At 50.9% G+C, this 21,603-nt stretch overlaps 1 long non-coding RNA gene across 4 annotated transcripts in view; it reads left to right on the top strand.

Moving 5' to 3' along the window:
* Nucleotides 1-471: 471 nt before the first annotated feature.
* LOC149126637 (uncharacterized) overlaps nucleotides 472-21,603 on the top strand; it is a 115,830-nt gene continuing 94,698 nt past the window's right edge. For 2 of the 4 annotated variants that reach the window (XR_016234045.1, XR_016234048.1), the window contains exon 1: nucleotides 472-544. This is a non-coding gene — a long non-coding RNA (uncharacterized LOC149126637). The remainder of the gene's footprint in view (nucleotides 545-21,603) is intronic. The other 2 variants (XR_016234046.1, XR_016234047.1) reach the window with 1 other exon arrangement.

The raw sequence follows: 21,603 nt of genomic DNA, 5'->3' as shown, positions 1-21,603 counted from the left end.
TGGCCAAAGGGCTTTATGCATATTTCTCAGAGTATTAAAAAATCAGTATTCAAAGGTCCAGATGTAATGAAGTTAATAATTAGTACAGTTCATTCAGACATTCTTTATATCAAAAAACAGTGCCTTTTTTTTTCTTTTTTAAATAGTGAGTGTGTGGGAGCGAGGGAACGCTTGGTGCCGCTGGCTTGGTTTATGCGAAGGTGAGAGCAGCTTACTCACCAGTGCATCTGCACCAGCGGAGCAAACGTCAGCACAGTGGAAAAGGGCCGCAGACACGTTGGTGTTGTTATGAAAACAGTGCTGACAGGTCTCAGAGACGTTGAGAATTAGCACAGCACGCTCTGTATTGACTCAGTTGAAATGGCAATAGAGCAATTTAGAGAGATGTGGTCAGGGCGAGGTGTAGGAGAACAAGGGAGGAGGGTCACAATTCAAATTGGGTGGTCAAGGAAGTCTTCGACAGGTGACATTAAAGGAGGTGAGACAGTGAGCCCTTGCCATCCCGGGGAACAGCAGTCGAGGAAGCAAGTGCAAAGGCCCTAAGGTAGGAGTGTACTTGGGGTATTCAAGGGACGACACCAAGGCCAACGTGGCTGGACAGGTGGGCAACAGAGAGTGGGAGAAAAGGAGGTTGCAGAGGTGACAAGGGCCAGACCGGGTGTGCAGAGCCCTGCAGGTCATTGTAGCGGATGCAAGCTTGAATTTCGAGTTAGCTGGAGACTCCCTGAAGGGGTCTATGTCGAGGACGACATGATTTGCTTCCACAGCAGAAGGAGATAAAGCTGACATTAAGGGTAATGTCAGATTCTGTGTTTCCAAGGTCGGTACAGTTGTCTCTGAATAATTCCCGGGTCACAGTAAGTGTTTAAAAGAATGGACACCTATCCAGCCTATTATTTAAACTGTTGGTTAAGATGGCTGCATCCCACATCAGAGTGCCTGGGTTTGGTATCTGGATCTGGCTCCTGACTCCAGCTTTCTGATAATGCAGGCACCTGGAAGGAGGGATGATGGCCTAAGTAATTGAGTCCTTGCCACCTGTGTGGGAGACCTGGGTTGCATTTCCAGATCCTGGCTTTGGCCCTCCCCACTGCTGTGGCAGGCATTTGGGAGGAGAACTAGCAGATGGGACAGTCTCTGTCTAGCTGGCTCACTCTGTCTCTCAAAGTCAATCCATCAACCAAATTTAAAAGCATATCCTGTGTTCTAATTCTTGTCTCACTAGGGCAGCACTAGCCAGCTTTTGCTATGGTAGCAAACAGCCCCAGTAACTCAGTGGTTCAAATGCATGAACATTTATTTATGGTTTCTGTTGCTTGATTGCTGTGTTGTCTCTGCTCTGGTGGAGTGGGGAGGGGAGAACAAATTTTCGGGAACAGTAAGACGATCTAAAAGGGCCACTCCGAGGGAGAGGTGTGGTCTGAATCAGCTAATTATAGCCCTACCTGAATTAGCACATTTGACTAAGTTTTTGCTTACGGGGCCCGACAAAGGCCATCTTACAAGAAAGCTGCTGGCAGAGTTGAGTCATCGGCTTGGGTGCACAAAGAACAAATGCATCATCCTCCTTCTGAGAGTCATTCCAAGAGAAGGGCCACGAAACTGTGGCCTTTTCACCCCAGCAGTCCAGAGCTTATCTCAGGGCTGTTCGACCCTGGTTGAAAGCACTGCGTTGTGGGCCCCAGAGCAGAGGCAGCCACTGGGCTCAGGGAGAGAGTCTTGGGCCCCAGAGGTCCTTCCACCACCAATATCAGAATCCTTTGGTGGGGAAGAGGATATCACTGTTTCCTGGATCCCACGCTAGGAATCTTTGGAGGTTGGGCCTGGGATGTCTCCAGGTCTTTTTTCTTCTTTTTTCTTTTTTCTTTTTTTTTTTTTTTTGACAGGCAGAGTGGACAGTGAGAGAGAGAGACAGAGAGAAAGGTCTTCCTTTGCCGTTGGTTCACCCTCCAATGGCCGCTGCGGCTGGCGCGCTGCACTGATCCGATGGCAGGAGCCAGGTTCTTCTCCTGGTCTTCCATGGGGTGCAGGGCCCAAGCACTTGGGCCATCCTCCACTGCACTCCCGGGCCACAGCAAAGAGCTGGCCTGGAAGAGGGGCAACCGGGACAGAATCCAGTGCCCTGACCGGGACTAGAACCTGGTGTGCCGGCGCCGCAGGCGGAGGATTAGCCTGTTGAGCCACGGTGCCAGCCGCAGGCCTTTTTTCAATGCTGCCTAAAGATAAGAAGCATCTTAGTGATATACAGGGAGAGAGTGAGCTCTATCACAGTAGCCTGGCTTCTCTGCCCTGCCTTTGTTCTAGTCCCTGGGAACACTTGGAGCTCAGCTCCTGGGGCTGGTGCATTGTACAGCCACGGGCTGATCTGAGCTGTGGGTAAGGTGACTTTGAAGTCTGGGGCACTGTCTTCCTTTGAGGTTACAGCCATGACCCAGCCAGGCTGCCAGGAGTCCTGGCCATCCTCTCACTTGCTCACCTGACTCACCCGAAGTTGGCTGACTGTGTAGCCAACAGTGAAAGGAAGAATCTCACAGATAGTGAGTGCCACCCTTCCCCAGCCTGCACCCTTGAACCTTGAACTCAGTCTCTGCTTTTGAGAAATACTTCCTTTACAAACCTCCCAACCACCAAGACCTGCCCCCTGGACCAGGTCCACATCTGCTGGGTGATTTTTGTAGCACCAGAGCCATTGCCTCGTGACCACTTCAGGTGACAAAAAAAATGGATCATAGTCTCCCCGCCCCCACCCTCCCACACACACAGGTGGGAGTTTCTTCAGGTCTCATCAAGTTCAGGCAGCTTAGGGACACCTCCAGTGAGGCCCCCTTTGTGATCTAGGGTGATTTATAGCAGTACTAAAATGTCTCACAAAAGACAAATTAATACTCAGACGCCTTTTCAGCACCTCTTTGAGAGAGATTTTGACCTGGGGCCAAGATGTGGGAGGCAAGCTGTTCCCCTCCAGCCCTGTTGGGTGGCAGCCTTGGGGATCACACCCAGCTTGGCCTGAAGTCCCCCGGGCTTCATAATCAGTCCCTGCTTTTCCTCGGGGTCTGTCTCAGTCTTTGCTTCTCAAGTTTGATTTGTGTGACTTCATTGTTCCTTAATCAAACAATCACCATGAGCGCAGCCTGGGTTTGAACGAGAGGATGAGAGTTTTGGGACATTTTGCACATCCTGGGTTGGAGCCAGTTTTGCTTTTGCTCCTTGCCGGATCTCGTCAGTGATGCCAGATCCTTCTCCTTTGGCGGCATTGTAACAGTAGCTTACTGAAACCCCAGAGAAGTGCTTGAGGTTTAAAATTAGAACTGTCGAGACTCTCTCTCTCCTTCAGGAAAGAGAAAATAAGACTCTAGCCTGTTAGCAGAGAGGATTCTGGAGGGCGCAGCAAGGGGAATATGGGGCAAGTGAGTACAAGCGTAGGTGTGGAAGGGCTAACTTTCGAAGCTTGCAGCAGGCAAAGCAGTGCTTTTGATCAGAGAAACGTCGCTTTGTGGGACAGCGACAGGAACGCTTCTACAAGGAAATAGGAAATGTGCTGGTTTCTGTTAGGGACTCCTCCCAACCCCCACCTCCCTGCCAAGTGGTTGGTTTAGGAACAGGTCTGTTATCTGCACATGAACAGAAGTTTTACCAAGTTTTCTTCAAAATGTGTGCCCGCCCAGAGCTTGCTTTGTCCAGAAGCAGGGGCTATCAGTCATGCATTTTCTATTTCAGTATGTCTGGGGAGTGGTTGGGTACCTGGGGTTTACATAAGGGCACAGGCAGTCCTAGTGCAACAGGTCTTGTGTTTGGGAACCTCTAAGCTAGGACATCAAGAAGGTTGAGATTTCAGGTCATGGACTTGGCTCTGCTGGTCTACTCTGACTTCCCATCCTGGGGTTTTCCCTTCAACAAATGATCATGACCCTGGACTCAGAAACTCTTCTTCTATGCCTCTGTCCTAGGCAAGGTGTCCCCAGAATGATATGTGTTATTTTGTACCAGAAGTTATTTTCTATCATAATTTGTACATGGGTAATGTTAAAATACAAATGTCTTCCAAGAGCAGCAATGGTTAAATGATTGCAGTGACTCTTAACAGAATTCTTGTTAAGTCTGTATGATCCTAAGGGAAATGTCTTTGTGATAACAGAAAACAAGGTACAGAAGATGACATCCAGGTTAAGTGGGGAAAGTCCCGCAATGGTGCATAGACATAGAAACACAACAGAATATTAACTGAGATTGCCTTTTGATGGGGATACTTGGATATTTTTGTTTGTTTCTTCATTTTCTTTAATGATCATTTATTGCTTTGATATTATGTCATACACAGATGTGTCTCTATCCACACACAGGCATTGATATATGTTTCAAAAGCAAAACTGTGGGTGCTGTAGATCTGGTATTGAAATAGGACCTGGTGCAACCGTATGAGTGGTTAACACCAACCGTATCCCTCTGATGAGAGAGCAAGGGAGCAACGCCGGTGAGGTGGGCCTTGCAGGTAGCATGGAAGCGGTGTCATCGTGGACCAGGAGAGGCCTGGTGTGTACCCAGCAGTGAGGCCCACTTCTCCTGCACAGACACAGGCCGGTGCCATTTCTGAACATCGCAGGGCTGGGATTTGGTCTGTTTGATCCATGAGCTCTAAATTGCCGAGGCTGCTCCAGCTCCAGGGAAAACCTAGGACAATGATGCCGAGGGCACCCCCCCCCCACAAGCATAGAAAGCCCCCTGGGGACGCAGGAGCCCCGCATGCAGTCAGCTCATAGGCCCCCAAGCTTCTCAGCTGCATCAGCATGAGTGATCCTTGCTCCTTAGGAGAGTAACAGAGGAGCTTTCGCACCAATTCTGTCTGCTTGAAGCTCTGAGTTGGAAAGAACTGAAAATCTGGGGATTTAAACAACAAGCAAACAAACAAAACCCCACGTCAGTGGGCTGCCTTTGACCCGGCTGGGGGCAGGTGGGTGTCCTGTGGCTGGTAGGACTCTCCTGAGCTGGCCCTGGGCGTCCCAGCAGGTTCTGTCTGCCCTGCTCCGCGCCCTGAGTCATCAGGACTTCTCCCCGGCAGGAGCTGCTCCCCTCTGCAGCTTCACCTGCCCTGGGGAGCATCCTGGCAGAGCTCTCCTGCTTTTCCCAGCCAACCCTTCTGAACACGATCACCGGGGCGAAACTCCTCCACCCCCACAACTAGGTGTGCTGACAGCCCCTTGATCTGCTTTGGTATTCTCTCAGAACAGGGCAGAAGTTAAAAAAAAAAAAAATAACAACACCAGCTGCTGGGTTCTCAAATTATCTGTCCCTTGGCTTGCTGGCAATTTCTTACTGACTCTTAGTGCCTGGTTCAAAACCTGTGCTGTGTAGAATAATAGCCACTGGCCGCAAAGGGCTGTTTAATTTAATGAAAATCAGGTAAAATTTAAAGTTCAGTTCCCAAGCTGAACTAGCCGTGCTCCAAGTGCTCAACATGGTGGATAGATGATAGAGCATGTGGAATGTCTCCATCATTGTGGAAAGTTCTCCTGAGTTATAGTACAATTTCCTTTATCTTCTTTTGAATTTATTTTTATTTATTCGAAAGGCGGTGTTACAGAGACAGGAGGAGAGACAGAGAGACTGTCCACGCTCTGGTTCACTCCGCAAATGGCCACAACAGCCGGGGCTGGGCCAGGTTGAAGCCAGGAACCAGGAGCTTCTACTGGGTCTCCCACAGCTGAGTCTCGAACAGGCATTCATATGGGATGCAGGTGTTGCAGGGGGAGGCTTAACCCTCTATGCCTTGGCACCGGTCGCACAATTTCTTTCATCTATATTTTCCCATTACGTGGGAAATTTAAAATAGCAAATTAAGGGCACAGGGGATGATGACAATTACAACCTGACGTGAAAGGAGGACATGGACTGAGTGGAAGGCAAACACTCATCCATGTTTTCAATCATTCGGCAAGAGCTTATTGAGCAAGCACTACACGCCAGGCCCTGGCCTAGCTGCTGCACACAAAATCTGTGCCCTGGTGAAGTCTCTGAGTCAGTGGGACTCAGCCCTTGGAGGGTAATTAGCGTAGGGCTCACTGGTCTTGTTTTCTTCGATAGCCTATGAAGGCCTCACCAGCTAGCAATTCATTCTAAGGATCTCTATTTATCCTGAGCCATCAAGAATTGTTAATATACTCTGGGAAGGCAACAAGTATGTCTGCTTCAGAAGGGATACTGTCCACGTAGCTAAAGGAGCTACTTTCAATTATCTCAATAAAAAATCTGGGTTGCCTACTCTTTCTACTTTCTAAGCTGAATACCTGTGATTTTATACTCATATGTAGTCATTAAAAGTACCCATTTTTATGGGCTGCTTTTGGCGAAGGAGTTGCCTCTCTTTCTAGGCCTTTTCATGCCCACAGAGCTGGTCCTTGCAGTTCTGTCCCTTGACACCATACACCTCTGAGTAAGTCATCTGAACTTTTCCTGTGCTTCAGTCAGAAGGCGTGGAAGAAACAGAACTACTGCAGACGTAGCTGCGGGTGGCAAACGTGCTATAAACAAAAGGCGTCAGAGGCTTTCAGTAGCAAGTGAGGACCAGGTGGGAATTGAGGCATCTGTGCAATTTCTCTTCCCTCACTGTCCCCTGCCCGAACTTACAGTGAATTACTTTCTTTCCCTTGATAACTGGTGATGAAATGGAAGCCAAGCAGTACTAAGCTGAAATAGTTGCTTACAGAAAGAATTGAAATTTTGATAGCAAATGACTTGTGTCACAACAGGTGAGGAAGAAGTTAAAAGTCTTTGTAAAAGACTCCAAGGCTTGGAATACATAATTCTTTCAGGTGATGGTGGGGGTTTTGGGGGGGGGAAGAAAAGGGAGATACTCATCTCAAGTGCTTCTAAAAAGTGTAGGTCAAAATTGGGGCAGAAATCCTTAATTTAAAGATGATATCAGAGACAGAGCCCAAGAGCATCAGTCGATAGGAGACAGCATGATGCAGTCGGAGAAAACACAGCTCTTGGAGCCAGACCAGTGTGGGTCAAATTGTAGCTCCCATGCTCATCAGCTGAGACGACCTAGCTCAGGAACTTAAGCCCTGTGTGTTGTAGTTTACTTCTCTGGGAAATAAAGAGGAATAATGGAACCTATCGTGCAGGGCTCTTGCAAGTGCTCAGTGAAAGAATTCGTGTGGGGCAGCTGGCAGATAACAGTAGGCACTTGCATTAGATAGGGGAACACTTGCTGTTATAATAGCTAAATGGAAATTTCCAGTGGTTTAAGGCAGTTAAGGTTTGTTTCTTGTCCATGTAATGGGCTAAAGGGGAAAAGCAGGAGGCTCCCTTCCATGTGATCCAGGCTGGGTCCCTGGGTGAATTCTCCACCCACCGGAACCTCAAACTCCTCTGCTTCCGGGTGGCAGAAATGGAGGAGGCAGTGGCAAAGCCTTATTTATTTCTTGAAGGCCCTCACCGTAGAGGTGAGACTTAGCCACTTTGATGGATGGGAACTACTTAGATGGCCTCACCCAAGTACAAGAACTGGGAAACATAGGCAGAGTGTAGCAGCTGACTCTTAGCAGTAGGCCTACCCTGCCGTGTCTAGTCCACAGCCAGCCATTTGCCCGTAATGCTTGCGAGTGGTAACTGTTTTTACGTTATTTGGTATGAAACAACGGTCAAGGGCGCAGTGATTAGGTTGGATAGTGAAGCTAAGTATGCTATAAAATGCTGAAGGAAGGGGCGGAGAATTCAAAACCCAGAGGACAAAGCTAGAGCAAAGTAGCTTCTAAGATTCAGTAGTGCTTTGGATCGTATTTTATTTGGCCATCTTTGAGACCAAAGAGTGTCACGCTTTCGTTAATCCAGCAAGCAAATATTTATTATACTGATTATGTGCAAGACACTGGGCTAGGCATGGGGCGTGGGCTGGGAAGAAGGCACAAGGAGGAGAAAAGCTTGGCTCTTGCCTTCAAAGAGTTTATATTCTGGATGGGAAGGGAGGATGTGCCGATCTTCAAAGAACCACAAAGGCAGGCAGTTTGGGCAGTGCCCCAAGAAGAACAAAGTACTGTGGGATTTGAGGTGGGGGGATGGACGGTCTGCCTCCAGCATGACTCAGCTCCCTGAGAACATTCCAGCACTCAGAGTGTGAGCCTGCCTTTGTCTACTTGTCCCTTGACACCACCTCTACATGTGCCACAAAGCCCCCTCGCTTGCTTTCTCAGCTCTCCTGCCTGCTCTGGGCCTGCCCTCCACAGCTTGGGACTTTCCTTTTTTGCCTCCAGGCCTTGGGGGTGTCCCTCTTGCCTGCAGGAACTGGGCTTCCAGACTGCACTTCTGGCCCTGGGTCTCTTCTCATGGACGCTCTCAAGAGCTCCACTCCAGTGGGCTGCACTGCCTAAGTGCAGCCCAGTGTCCCAGATGCCAGTCCATCTGCTTGGTTCTTTTCCATCTTGGGGTTGGCAAGGAAGGTCGCCACTTAGTGGATAAAACTGCGTTTGGCGTAAGCCTTGAAGGATGCACAGAATTCGGTTCTGTAGAAACATCTCTGCAAAGCCCGACTCAACAAAAATGTCCTTTGTCACCATTAACTCGATTTAGCTGGCATCTTTCTGTCTGTGCTTTTGGAAAGTCCTTGATGCCAGGCATCTCGCTGATTGCCAAAGATGCCGGGATGAACAAGACACAGCAGCTCCTGTGACGTCGATAAGATAGCTGCTGTCACACCCATTTAATGCACGAGGGAGACAGGAGCTTTCTCTATGGTTAATCACCCGACAAGCTGCCCAGGCCCAAAATGCCACCAGCTTTCCAGCGAAGCAGCTGAGTTACCAGCATACGCTCTATTGCAGTAGATATACTACCTTTCTAGAATACTTGCAGTGTAGCAGACCATTCTTGAGGGCTGTAAAACCTTCATCAGTCAAGGAAATAAACCTTGTGATCACTCTTGGCTGTGTCCGTGAGAGATGGAGCTAAGGAGTGCCTGGCCGCGCGGTGCCCTCATGCTGCCAGGGATCAGAGAGCGTAAAGGAGTCCCCACCCCATTTACTCAGAAACAGACGTTGGCTATGATTGTCGGGGGACAAGGATCCACTCCCCAGGCTTCTGTAATCCTCATCTGCGGAGGAGGCAAGACCCGAAACACCTGGTGAAAGTGTGCCTTGCTCCCGTTAGTTGAAACTGACATTTAATTTCAGTTCTACTATTACTCTTTTCCCTTCAGATTCTCAGGGTGGAGTGGCGGGTTGGAGGGGGCCTCCTGGCGAGCAGGTGTCACTGCCGAGGGAGGGGGGATGTAAGGAGAGGGAGGGATTTTTGAGCACAGCGCTTTGATGGCCCAGAAGGAACAGGTTGTCCTGAAATACAAGGGGTGACTTTGAAAATGAGGGTGCTGGAGGTGAGAGGGCGGGGTGGAGCCACAGACATAGGACAGGAAGCGGGGAGCAAGGGCGGGGCCTTGGAGCGCTGTGTTCACTGTGAGGCAGTGACAAGGCCTCACGTAGCCGCAAACCGTCGGCAGGAAACAACAGCCACCCCGAGTAGCCATGGACTGGGGAAAGAATTTGGAGGAATGCCGTCTGCCATGGAAAGTGAGCAAGTGCACGGTTATCCCAGGACCCAGAACCTGCCCCTTGTGCAGAAACCCGACCTTGGCCTGCTTTGAAAAGAGGTGGCGTGTTCCTGTTTGGGACCAGCTGCGCCCACGTTGCCACTGGGCATTGGGCTTGGGGGTGTGAAAGCATCTCTCTCCATTCTGGCCAGGAGCACTCTTCTAAAATGCTGCTTTTCTTAAATACTCCATATTTTTAAAGGTACCAGGATCTATATTTGAAATTAGAAAAATAAAGAAGCAAGAAAACTGTTCAGCAGAGAGGCAGATGCCATAACTGAGCAGGACTTACCCCGCTGGCCTGGAGTTCCATCTGCAGCCAATGTGGGCAGGACAATGGCACAGCAAGGAGCAAAGCTCCAGGAAGCTGACTTTAGGCTAGACTAAAGGCACAGGACATGGAGACGGGGCCCCTGTTCAAGGCAGTGTGGGACGTGCTGTGAGCCCAGAATGTGCAGAGGACTCAGTTTCCTGGTTCTCTTCTCATCCGCCCTAGCAGAGAGGGGTGGTGGCAAGTAGGGTGCTGGGTGCTGAGTGGAGCCCCTAGGATTGAGGCAAGGAAGAAATGAGGGCATCCACTCATGGCGCATCTACCGGGGGACTTCAGGAAGTACTTGGAGAGGCCAGCACTGTGGTGTAGTGTGTAAAGCCGCCGCCTGCAGTGCCAGCATCCCATATGGGCACTGGTTGAGTCCTGGCTGCTCCACTTCTGATCCAGCTCTCTGCTATAGCCTGGGAAAGCAGAAGATTGTCCAAGTCCTTGGGCCCCTGTGCCTGTGTGGGAGGCCCAGAAAAAGCTCTTGGCTCCTGGCTTCGGATCAGCCCAACTCTGGCTATCTGGGGAGTGAACCAGCAGATGGAAGACCTCTCTCTCTTTCTCTCTCTCTGCCTGTCTGTAACTCTGCCTTTCAAACAAGCAAACAAACAAATAAATCTTAAAAAAAAAAAAAAGAGAGAGAAAGTCGTTGGAAAGAATGGAATTAAAACATAACTTGATTGTGGTGCCAAAAAAAAAAAAAAAAAGAAGAAGTTTTGAAGTCCATGCCCAGTTCTTCTTCTTCTTCTTCTTCTTCTTCTTCTTCTTCTTCTTCTTCTTCTTCTTCTTCTTCTTCTTCTTCTTCTTCTTCTTCTTCTTCTTTTTGTTTTAGACAGGCAGAGTTAGACAGTGATTGAGAGAGAGACAGAAAGAAAGGTCTTCCTTCCATTGGTTCACCCCCAAATGGCCACTATGGCTGGCACGCCGCACCGATCCGAAGCCAGGAGCCAGGTGCTTCCTCCTGGTCTCCCATGCGGGTGCAGGGCCCAAGCACTTGGACCATCCTCTACTGCACTCCCAGGCCACAGCAGAGAGCTGGCCTGGAAGAGGGGCAACCGGGACAGAATCTGGCGCCCCGACCGGTACTAGAACCCGGTGTGCCGGCGCCGCAGGAGGAGGATTAGCCTAGTAAGCTGGGGCACCGGCTGGTCCATGCCCAGTTCTTTAAATGAACTTTATGAAGACTCCTTAAGTCTTTTCTTCCTGTGTGCCCAGCAGTAGGGACAGCAGAGAACAAAACAGGCCAAATCTCCCACCTGCCCGCAGCCTGCCTGCTTCGAAAAGATGCTGAACTTTCCTGTTGGGAAATCAAGCTGGACTCCTGTGGCTGTTGGAGGCTGGGATCCGCTCAGCTCTCCCTGAACCCACGGACTAGTAGCAGTAGTGGCCTATCAGATGTTGGCTTCCAGGGAGAAAAACGTAGCCCGAATGGGGCTTAGGAAGTGCAGGGTGGCTGTCGGGGAAGGACACAGGGCAGCCGGAGCCCTGGCTCTCAGGGGAGCAGTGCCCCTGGGAATGCCAGGTGGTATCTGGGAGCTGCAGAAGGGGCCAGGAGTGGCAGGGGCGGAGGCCAGGGAGGGGCAAATTCTCCACGCTGGAACCCTGGGCTTTCCTGTAAGCCAGCCGGAGCTTCTGCAGGCAGGCAGAGCCGCGCACGATCAGACCTGAGTGAGCCCAGCCTGCACTGGGTGGGATTTAGGTGGTATGAAAATCTCTTCACACTCTGGCGAGCGCACAGCACTTCATAAATGTTAGCGCTTGCTGTTCTTAAGCTTATTAAAACACGGTGCAGCCTGGGCGTTCCAGAGGGGCAAATGGTTTTCCCGCAACGTGTGTGCTACGCCTTTGCTGTGCCAGCGTCTCCAGCCCCAGTTTGCATGGAACGCGGGCGAGTCAGGTGGTTTAACCGGCTCGTGGATTCCTAGCAACTAGATGAGCAGGTGCTGTGCCCTCGGGACTGATGGCCTCGTAGGTGGAAAAAGTACTGAGCGTCCGCTAGGTGTCGGGTGCTGATGTGGACACAGGTAATAAACCCAGAAAGGCGCGTGACTGATGCGGTCGTCGCCCTCACAGCTGGCCCTCAATTCAAATCAGCCCCTCTTGGGCGTGTGAGAGTGACGTGATAGGATGAGGCAAGCAGTTATCCCAGTCTAGCAGGGGTAAGGGAAGTGAATGATGACCACTGGACGCTCCACAGTGCATCGCAGGGGGCCTCACCTGGAAGGAGACAAGAGAAAGGGGAAGGTGTGCAGCAGAACAGTGATGGAATAGGGTCCTTGGGGAGATGCAAAGGCCCTGTGGCAGGAAAGAGGGCATGGACACCCTGTGCAAAAAAAGAGCTGAGAGCTTGGGCAGAGGGATGGGATGAGCAGAAGAGGGGGGCAGGGCAGTGAGGCTGAGCCACTTGAGTTGTGGGGATTTGAGCCTTTACTCTGAGTTCAATGGGCAGTGTAAAACATTCTGCCTGAATGTGGAGGGTGGCCTTGAAGGGGACAAGAGTGGGCTAAGGAGTCCTGACTGTTGGGAGTGGCCTGCAGCATTGGCCTGGTCAAATTGCCACATGGTAAGTCTTGGGGAATTCCTTCAATGTCACCTCCATCCCCAGGGCCTCCTGGTCAGCATCCTTGCTTTGGCCTTAGTCCCGTTAAGGTGCCCTTGTCAGTTCACTCCCATCGGCACTGATGCCATGAACCCTTGACAGAAAGGCCACAGGGACTGGGCTCACACCTGGCCTGGGGTCTCACTGTGTTCACTTCCCATCTCTGGGGCTCAGGTGAGTGTCACAAGTCCTCATCTCCTGAAATGGGAGGGTGGTTTGGGAGAAGTAATTGAAACCATGATTGAAAGGTCTGTGCCAGTGGTAGAGGCAGGCGACTGAACACAAGCTGGTTGCAGACTGCTCTTCAAATGACTCGTTCGCTAGTGACAGCCAGTCTCCGCGGTCAGCTTTCTAGTCCTCCAGAGCATTGGAAGGAGCAGGCAAAGGCGAAGGTGTGCGATGGGAAAGCCTTGACCTTGACCTGGGGGGCTCAACAGCCCACCTGCGCCTGAGAAGTGAAAATATGGGCGACTGAGTGAAAGGCACTGCACGAATGTGAGGTAGAGCCAAGAGGAAGGAGAGGGGATTCTCTTCCCGTGTAAACTCGTCTCCAAGGTGAATGAGCGCTTATTGTAAAAGGAACAAAGCCCATCAGAATCTTGAACACAGAAATGGTCCCTAAGTGTGGTAAGATGGGGTCCTCTATTTCCGCTTGCAGGGCCTGACTGTAGCTTGAATGTTTGCAGACACGGACTTGCCCCATCACTCATTCTTACCTCTTAGGGTAGTGGGATTACCTACCGGTGACGCAGCCTGGGTCGGTCCCTGTGTCCATGGCTTTCACAGGAGACTACCAATTTCTGCACTTGGTTTGTGAGTTGGGAACCAACTCTGGTTTTCCAGTTACATGTGGTGTTTCAATCGTTCCTCTCAAGTGTCCAGATCCTATTGTGTGTCCCAGCAGCTCTGAAATATATTATCTTGAGAATTTCCATTCAAACTCCTACCATTCTAATTTCAAAATCCTTCTTCAACACACACACACACACACACACACATGAACCTCAAACATTTCATCTCATGAAGTTGCAGAGAATGAAGATGTGGTTCAGAAATGATTGCAAATCAGACAGTAAGAAAAAAAAAATCAGACAGTAAGAGCCACATGTGGATATGTCAAAACTCGTAGCGCTCCCAAGGTTTGCCAGCCGCTGTGTGCGTATAAAGCATTGGCTTCCGCTACTGAACACGAGCATGGTGTGGTGCTATGTGTGCCCCGCTATCCCCTCCTAGAACATGCCCCTCAGGCCAGATATTCCATCCTGACGTCCCCTGGCCCCCGCGCTTGTCGGCAACATGAGCAGACTGCAAGGTCTCTCGGCGAATTGTGAGATATGAGTCACCACTCTATTTGTCCAGCAATTACTAAAAATTGCAAAATTTGTATCAAGATGGAAACCAGAACTCTGAGTGTCACCTCACAGGGAGCCCTGGCACTCTCAGGACAGACTCTCTGCTTTACCCAGCTCTCGACCCCAGTCACGCTACGCCTCTGTGAGGGAATTACCCCGCCACTTAGTGCTCCATCCAGAACACTGCCTGTCCCCAGGGCCTTTCAAACAGTCCTTACGAGTGCCTGGCTGTGGCCTGATCTCTCGTTTCTCCAGGAGGTAGGGATCTGGGTGATCCTGGAGGCGCTGTCTCACTCCCCTCCCTCCCACTCGGGACCGGAAGTCCAGCCCTCCTTCCACGTGTGTCTGCCAGACCGCATCCCTGGCCCGCAGCTGCAGTCTCCCTTGTCCTCAGTGCCATTCTCGTAACAACGGCTGAACGTGTCTTTACCATTATTTTTTATTAGAGAGGTGAAGAGACAGAGAACTCCTATTTGTTTGTTTACTCCCCGGCTGCCCATAATGGCCAGAGCTGACCTGGGGCTGGACTGGGGCTGCAGCCAGGAGCTGGGATCATTGTCCAGGTGTCCCCTCTGGATGGCAAGAAACCAGTGACTTGAGCCATCACTGTCCACTGCAAGGGTCTTCACTTGGGGGAAGCAGAAGCTAGGAGCCAGAGAGGGGAATTCAAGCCAGGCACGTGTATGTGCGAGGCTGAATGCCTGCACCCAGAACTGGTGTCTGAGAATGGATGCCTATTACTGCACTGATCTCCTACTCCTTCCAAGGAAGTCCTGGCTTAAAGTGATCTTCGATAGACAGTGTCTCAACCCAGTGGCTTCAGCTCTGTTTCCTGGAGCCCTATACTTCCATGGATGCATCTGAGAGTCCCCTGTGAACCTTGGTACCCCTGCCCTCTGGCCTCAACAAGGCCCGGTCGGTCAGCCTTTCTATGCCTTCAATGTCGGGGCCACACAGTGGGGGTCGGTGAGAGGGTGCGTTCTGGATCCCCACCACTCAGGCTGGAACTGTGGCTCCAACACCGATCAGCTGTAGGAGGTTGGGCAGGTCACTTAACTTCTCTGTGCTTAGCACTGTCGTCTGCAAAACATTAACAATGGCAACTCTTGGAGGGTAGCTGCTAAAACATGTGGTGCACGGTAACTTGGAAACCATATCCCAATGTGTTCTCACGATCCATAGGGTTCTGTACAAGATTTCATTGGAAAGAGGGTTTCCTCCGCTTAAAAAAAAAAAAAAAGGAAAAACAAATAAATAAAACCCCCGAACTCCTACTACCTTCCCTCAAAATCTGAATAGCTTCTTGGAAATCTGCCACCGAGGGCAGGTTTCTTGGCGCCTCTCAAATCCTAAGTGTGGGGTGAGCTGGCCTCTGTTCCGCCTGCAGACTTGATCACCCAGCACATTCATTTGGCAGAGCTGCTGACTTAGGGGAGAGAGTTAAATGCAATGCATGGGGCATTTTATTCATTGTTTTATCCTATGAGATTTTTTTTTTCAAGTTGTTATTATGAAACTTAATGTTATTAGGCTGTAGCCGTCGTGAGTGTCCAGTGAGCGGCCGTTGGCTCACAGTGTGTTAGGGCCGTGTGAGGACATGTTTCCGGATTTTCAAGGCGAGAGATCAGAAGTGGTCATCAAAGAACGCCGTGGCGTCTGCTTTAGCAGAGCGCAATAGAGACTGGACACATGGCCTTGCCATCAGTGTTCAAGGATCAGGGAGCTGAGCATCATGGAATGCCCCCTGGTCTTTCCAGATCCCACAAGAGCCACCTCAGTTTCTAATTCGGTGAAATTGCACCATGACTTTGTGCATTTTGAACCCAGGTGTGATAAGCACTTACAGGAACTGCGGGTGTGGGCTTAGGAATCCCGCCCTCCCTTGAAGCCCCTCGCTGGCCCCCACCCGGAAGCCTTTGCACTTGCTCTTGGCCTCGGGCTCTGTTCCCTGCACCTGCCTCTTCCTCCAGGTCCCCAGGAGCCCACCAACACTCTAGGCCATGCTGATTCTCCCGTCTCGGACCCTGACCTCGTGGCTCTAGGTGGAATCCCTCACACTTTTTTTTTTTAACTTTTATTTAATGAATATAAATTTCCAAAGTACAGCTTATGGATTACAATGGCTCCCCCCCCCCATAACGTCCCTCCAACCCGCAACCCTCCCCTTATCCACTCCCTCTCCCCTTCCATTCACATCAAGATTCATTTTCGATTCTCTTTATATACAGAAGATCAGTTTAGCATACATTAAGTAAAGATTTCAACAGTTTGCTCCCACACAGAAACATAAAGTGAAAAATACTGTTTGAGTACTAGTTATAGCATTAAATCTCAATGTACAGCACACTAAGGACAGAGATCCTACATGAGGAGTAAGTGCACAGTGACTCCTGTTGTTGACTTAACAAATTGACACTCTTGTTTATGGCATCAGTAATCACCCTAGGCTATTGTCATGAGCTGCCAAGGCTATGGAAGCCCCCTGAGTTCACTGACTGATCATTTTTAGACAAGGCCATGGTCAAAGTGGAAGTTCTCTCCTCCCTTCAGAGAAAGGTACCTCCTTCTTTGATGACCCATTCTTTCCACTGGGATCTCACTCGTGGAGATCTTTCATTTAGTTTTTTTTTTTCCCCCAGAGTGTCTTGGCTTTCCATGCCTGAAATACTCTCATGGGCATTTCAGCCGGATCCGCATGCCTTAAGGGCTGATTATGAGGCCAGAGTGCTGTTAGGACATTTGCCATTCTATGGGTCTGCTGTGTATCTCACTTCCCATGTTGGATCATTCTCTCCCTTTTTGATTCTATCAGCTAGTATTTGCAGACACTATTCTTGTTTGCCTTGGCTTGTCTCTCTCTGCTATGGGCTCACCTTGGCTGGTGCCTGAACCTTGTATTGTTGATTTCCCCTGCACCATGGTGAGGTCTTTGAAGGCTGGGCTTGCATTCAATTCATTAAGTCTCTGGGTCTTGACATGTGGCCTGGCACTCAGTAGGTGCTTACTGGAGATTTGTGACAGCAGAGTATTGGGCAACATCTTGACCTTCTGAGGCATGTGTCATGGTCAACTTCTTGAAAGCCTCCATCAAGAAAAATTACACTTTTTTTCCCTTCTTTTTAAAAAATTGAGCCTTTTGTTTAATTGGCACAGACTCATGTACTTATGACATGACAGAAGAACTCAGGTGCAGGAGCAATGGCTGGGGTTAGAGCCCTGGGAGCTGAGTGGCACTGAGTGGCACGGCTTGTACCAGCTAGAGCCTGACCAAGGAATGGGAGTGATAACTGAAGCCCAAGTCCCTCCTGACACAGAACTGATGGCCCCACATGTCCACAACACTCCCAGAGTTCCACTCTGATCCTCCAAGCACAACCCAAAGGACTCCAGCACACAAAATGTCAAGTCAGTCTAACATGAGGACAGATGGCAATCTTTGGGTGTCTGAATTCAGCTTGCCGGATGTCCCGTAGTAACACGTTGCTCTTGAACCTGAGATTCAGTTGATTTGTCAGTTGTTTAATACTCTGCCACGTGGCTCCATCTGTCCAACTCCAAAAAACCACAGGCTCTTTTGGGGAGAACCGGAAACAAATGATAGAGAATGCATATCCAAATCTCCCATGACATTTCTTTGTGGGTCAGGTTTGAGTCATTCCGGCATCAGAATTTTAATCTTATGCCAGGCATGATGCTAAGTGATTTTATGTAGATGATTTCATTCATTCCTTGCAATAAATCTGTACAAGTTGGTACCATCATGTTTTAGAGATGAGAAGATAGAGGTTGCGTGGGTCTAGGAGACTGGCTGGAGGTTATTCACTAGGAAAGAGACAGGGTTGGGATTCGAAATCAAGGTCTCAACCCAAGGCCTGGATGTTTGCTCACTCACCAGCACTGCTTATGAGCAGGGGGCATTTGTTTCGGCGGCTGCGCTCTCCAAACAGTTCAGAGCTTTCGAAAATATTTGGAGACTTCTCACTCAGATAGACCTTCAGCAAATACACCTTGTTTTGCTTGAGAATTTCCCAGTTGCTTACACCTTTGTCAATTCAGCTTGGAGACCCAACTTGGGGGAACCAGATTCCCCTCTGTCTACAACCCGCGTTTTCTGTGATGGCTTTGAGACTGGAGTTTAGCTCCCACACACAGCTTTACATGCAGGATGGGTGCCTCCCTTGTGACCCAGTGCTGTGACTGCCAGAGGTCTCTGTCCTTAGCACCCTCCTCTAGCTCTTCCCGGCTCACAAGGCAATGCTGGCTGGCAAGACTGCAGCCAGGCCTCTCTCTTGATGCCCTTAAACCATCAATGGGGCATTTGCAAGGAAAAGAGCCCCTCTGGGAAATCTCCTAGTGAAGCCGCAAAGGATGCTGGGCCCACCCGGCCCCGCCCTGCCTCCCCCCTGGGGGCCCACAGTGGGGCACTTTCTCTGCATCTCTGACTTCTAGGTTGCCTCTGATGAACTGCAGACAGAAATCACGGGAGCTGGAAATTCCGGGGAGCCTTTTGCTCTCGGTTGCTGTGCTGAGGCCGGGGAGTCTGAGTCTCGTTCTTAGAATAAGATGGTGACAGACTACGGATCCCAGCTGCCAATCAGCCTGCCCTGGGGCAGGAGGGTGTGAGAGTGCCATTGTCAGAATGAGGAGAAGAGGCAGTTCGGCAAGGGGATGGAAACTGGGTGCCTGTTTCCTTAAAAATTTCCTTCATTGCAGGGGGCACACGTGTAGGTTCTCAGGCCACCAAGAACATGGCGGGGGGGGGGGCGCCCTCTGCGACTCTGCTCTGAGAAGAGAGGGGAAAGGCAGAAGAGGGGAAAGCCCATCTGGGACAGGAGTGAATTCTGAGCTGGGCAAAAGTTGTGGATCTTGCCAGATTGCAACGTGGACAGCTGCTAAATAAGGCACCTGAGAAAATAGCTTCCATCTTGTAATTTGGAAATGGGAAGGGAAAATTCATTAGGGTTAAATGCACAGAGAGAGCACGGGGTGGGGGGAGGATTTCCTGTGCCCGTCCAGAGCTGTGACTCCTTGAGCCTCGGTACATGGAGGGGAGATGTGGGAGCCTGTGAGGATGAGAGGAGGGGGAGAGAGAGGAGAGAGAGAGAGAGTGGGAGAGAGAGAGAGAGAGAGAGAGAGAGAGAGATGCTTCCTCCCCTCTGCATTCTAGCACTGACACTGACAAGCAAGGCCAAGCCCGCCAGGACAGCGTCTCTGTGCAATATCCCCCTCTACTGGATTTAGCGTGGAAGACAGCGCCCCAGCAGCCCACAGTTGCCTTTGAGTTTCTTCTTGAGGCTACTTCTCTGCATTCAAACCCATATTGGAGCTTGCCCAAGGCAGCTTCCCCTGCCGCCTCCGTGACTCCTTTGATTAAGACAAGAATTCTCTAAATGCGCACAACCCCTAAAAGACAAGACACACATCCAAGGGCTATGCAGGAAACGATGGCAGGGGTGGTGCAGGCTGTAGGACTTGGGAAGCCCGGGCTGTTTCCCTCATGGTGGGGGTTGAGGACCAGAGGCATGGAGGTACCTGCTGAAGGCGCGCGGCACTGGGGCTGCTGTGTGTGGTGCCTTCTCCTGACTCCCACCACAGTGCTCTTTCTGCTATGACTGAGTGGTGAGAGCAGCTTCCGATCATGGAGACCATAAGGTTTGTCCCTGGCTAGGGTGGGAATCTCTGTGGTTCCAGCTGACCCCAGGGAATCCTCGGTGATGCACAGACCCCAAGTCCAGGCAGAGCCTGGGCGATATGAGAAGCACCTCTGCTTCCTGCCCAACCACAGGGCCAGCGACCCTTTGCTGCCCAAGCATCTAAAGCAGTCTGCTCTGTAGAGCTTTCTGCCACACTGGGATTGAGTTTCACCTGCACTGTCCAGTTGGTAGCTGCCAGCCACCTGTGGCCACTTAGCACTGGACACCTGACTAGTGTGACCGAGAAATTGTACATTTTGTTGAATTTAAATGTAAATAGCCACATGTGCCTAGGGGTGACCTGCACACAGCACAGGTCATAGAAGGGCATGTGACGTGTGTACATCTCCTGGCCCACAAGATAACGGCTTCCTGATTCGGTGTCATCTGATAGTTCCCAGGGCCGGGTGGAGAGCACAGAAACCGGGATGTGGCAGAACAAATTGGGCAGGCGGCACTGGAGCAGGAGGCAGGGTCACGGGGGTGGGAATCTCGTTTCTGTTCCAGAGTAGCCGTGTGGGCTTGGGAAGACCTAAATCCTGGGACTTTGTTTGCTCATCTGTAAAATGGGGAGGTTGAGAGGCACGAGATTAGCCTAGTGGTTAGGACACCTGCTGCTAATACTGGAGTGCCTGGGGCCAATGCCCAGCTCCGGCTCCTATCTCCAGCTGCCTGCTCACACACGCCCTGGGACACAGCGGCTCAAGTGCCGGAGTCCCACCCACTCAACATTGGGGACAAGGATTAAGTTCCTGTCTCCTAGCTTTGGCCCAGCCCAGCCCTGACCTACGTAGGCATTGGGGGGGGGGGCGGTGAACCATAGGATGGGAGTGCACTCTCTCTCTCCCTCAAATCAATCAATCAACCAATGTGGACAGGTTGTCTGATTCCTGCCTTTTTGCCACTGAGGTACTCTTTCTTTATCTCCTCCCCCCACTTAAACTCCTTTTTTAGACAACAATGTTTGTCTATGCCACAGCCAGCATTTATGCACAAATAATTTTGTTGACATTTGAAGCTACACATTGCTAATTAGAACTTGGATCCACACCGGCTCAGCAGAGAGCTCTCAGGGGGTTGATGTAATTTCACCTGAAAGCCAGGAAGCCTGCCTGGCGTCACCCGAGGCATCTCCCTGTGCTTTACGACAAAAGCATCGAGAACATCTCGAGGAGCCTGGGAGGACATGAAGGAGCCCAGGGCCCCAGGGGAAAGCGCAGGTGAGATGATCTCCAAGTCCCTTCCGGGGACTTTTTAGAGCACTTAGGCTTGACAGGTGAGGCAGGGTCTGCTCAGGAATCAGCAGACTGGTGCAGAACCTTCTGAGGCAATCTGGGCCTGGGGTGGTGCTGCGGGTGGGGGTGGTAAAATGCAGATGGGAACATCACGCAGGAGAGTGTGGTCAGATTTATCCTTTTGCAAGGGGGCACTGCTGGGAGATGGGAGGGCCGCCCAGTCCAGAGCTGGTATCCAGTGCGGACAGCCAGCAGACCCCATGCTGGGCTGCATGTCCTGTCTCCCCACTGGCTGCCGCCTCCACCAGCAAGGGCCATTTGCTGCCCAGTATGGGACTCTCTGTGGCTCATGGAGGTGCCACGGAGAGCACGTTGGGAGGAAACCCTGGGCAATGAGGCAGAACTTGTGGCAAATTTCCACAGGAAGCTCTAAGGAAGCCCCATGTCCCCTCAGGGCATCTTTGAGAGTGGGATGGTTCTTTTGAAGGACCAGCGGCACGGAGGTACCTGATTTTACATCTGCTGCGCCAACATCTGTGCAGCGGCTCCCTGTGCTCCTCCAGGGACGCTATGGCAGGAGGTATCAGAGCATCCCGCACACCAGGAAGCAAAGAGCCTGGGAGCCGAAGGACCAGCTTGAGGTAGTGTAGCTCAGTGGTGGCGGCTCTGGCGTTCACAGCCAGGGCAGTTGGGGATCTGGCCCAGGTGACATGACCAAAGCCCACGATTCACTGCCTCTAGTGAGGGGACACGAGCTGTGATGAACCTGGTCCTTCCTGCTCTGTCACTGGTGCCACTTTGCTCAGCGATGTTCCCTCCAGCTCAGCACCA

This window comes from Oryctolagus cuniculus, chromosome 5 (genome assembly GCF_051225735.1).
Source record: "Oryctolagus cuniculus isolate XC-2025 breed Fujian yellow rabbit chromosome 5, ASM5122573v1, whole genome shotgun sequence".
In the NCBI taxonomy this organism is placed as follows: domain Eukaryota; kingdom Metazoa; phylum Chordata; class Mammalia; order Lagomorpha; family Leporidae; genus Oryctolagus; species Oryctolagus cuniculus.
The sequence above is the reverse complement of the archived record's forward strand: the minus strand, read 5'-3'. Positions and strand labels throughout refer to the sequence as shown.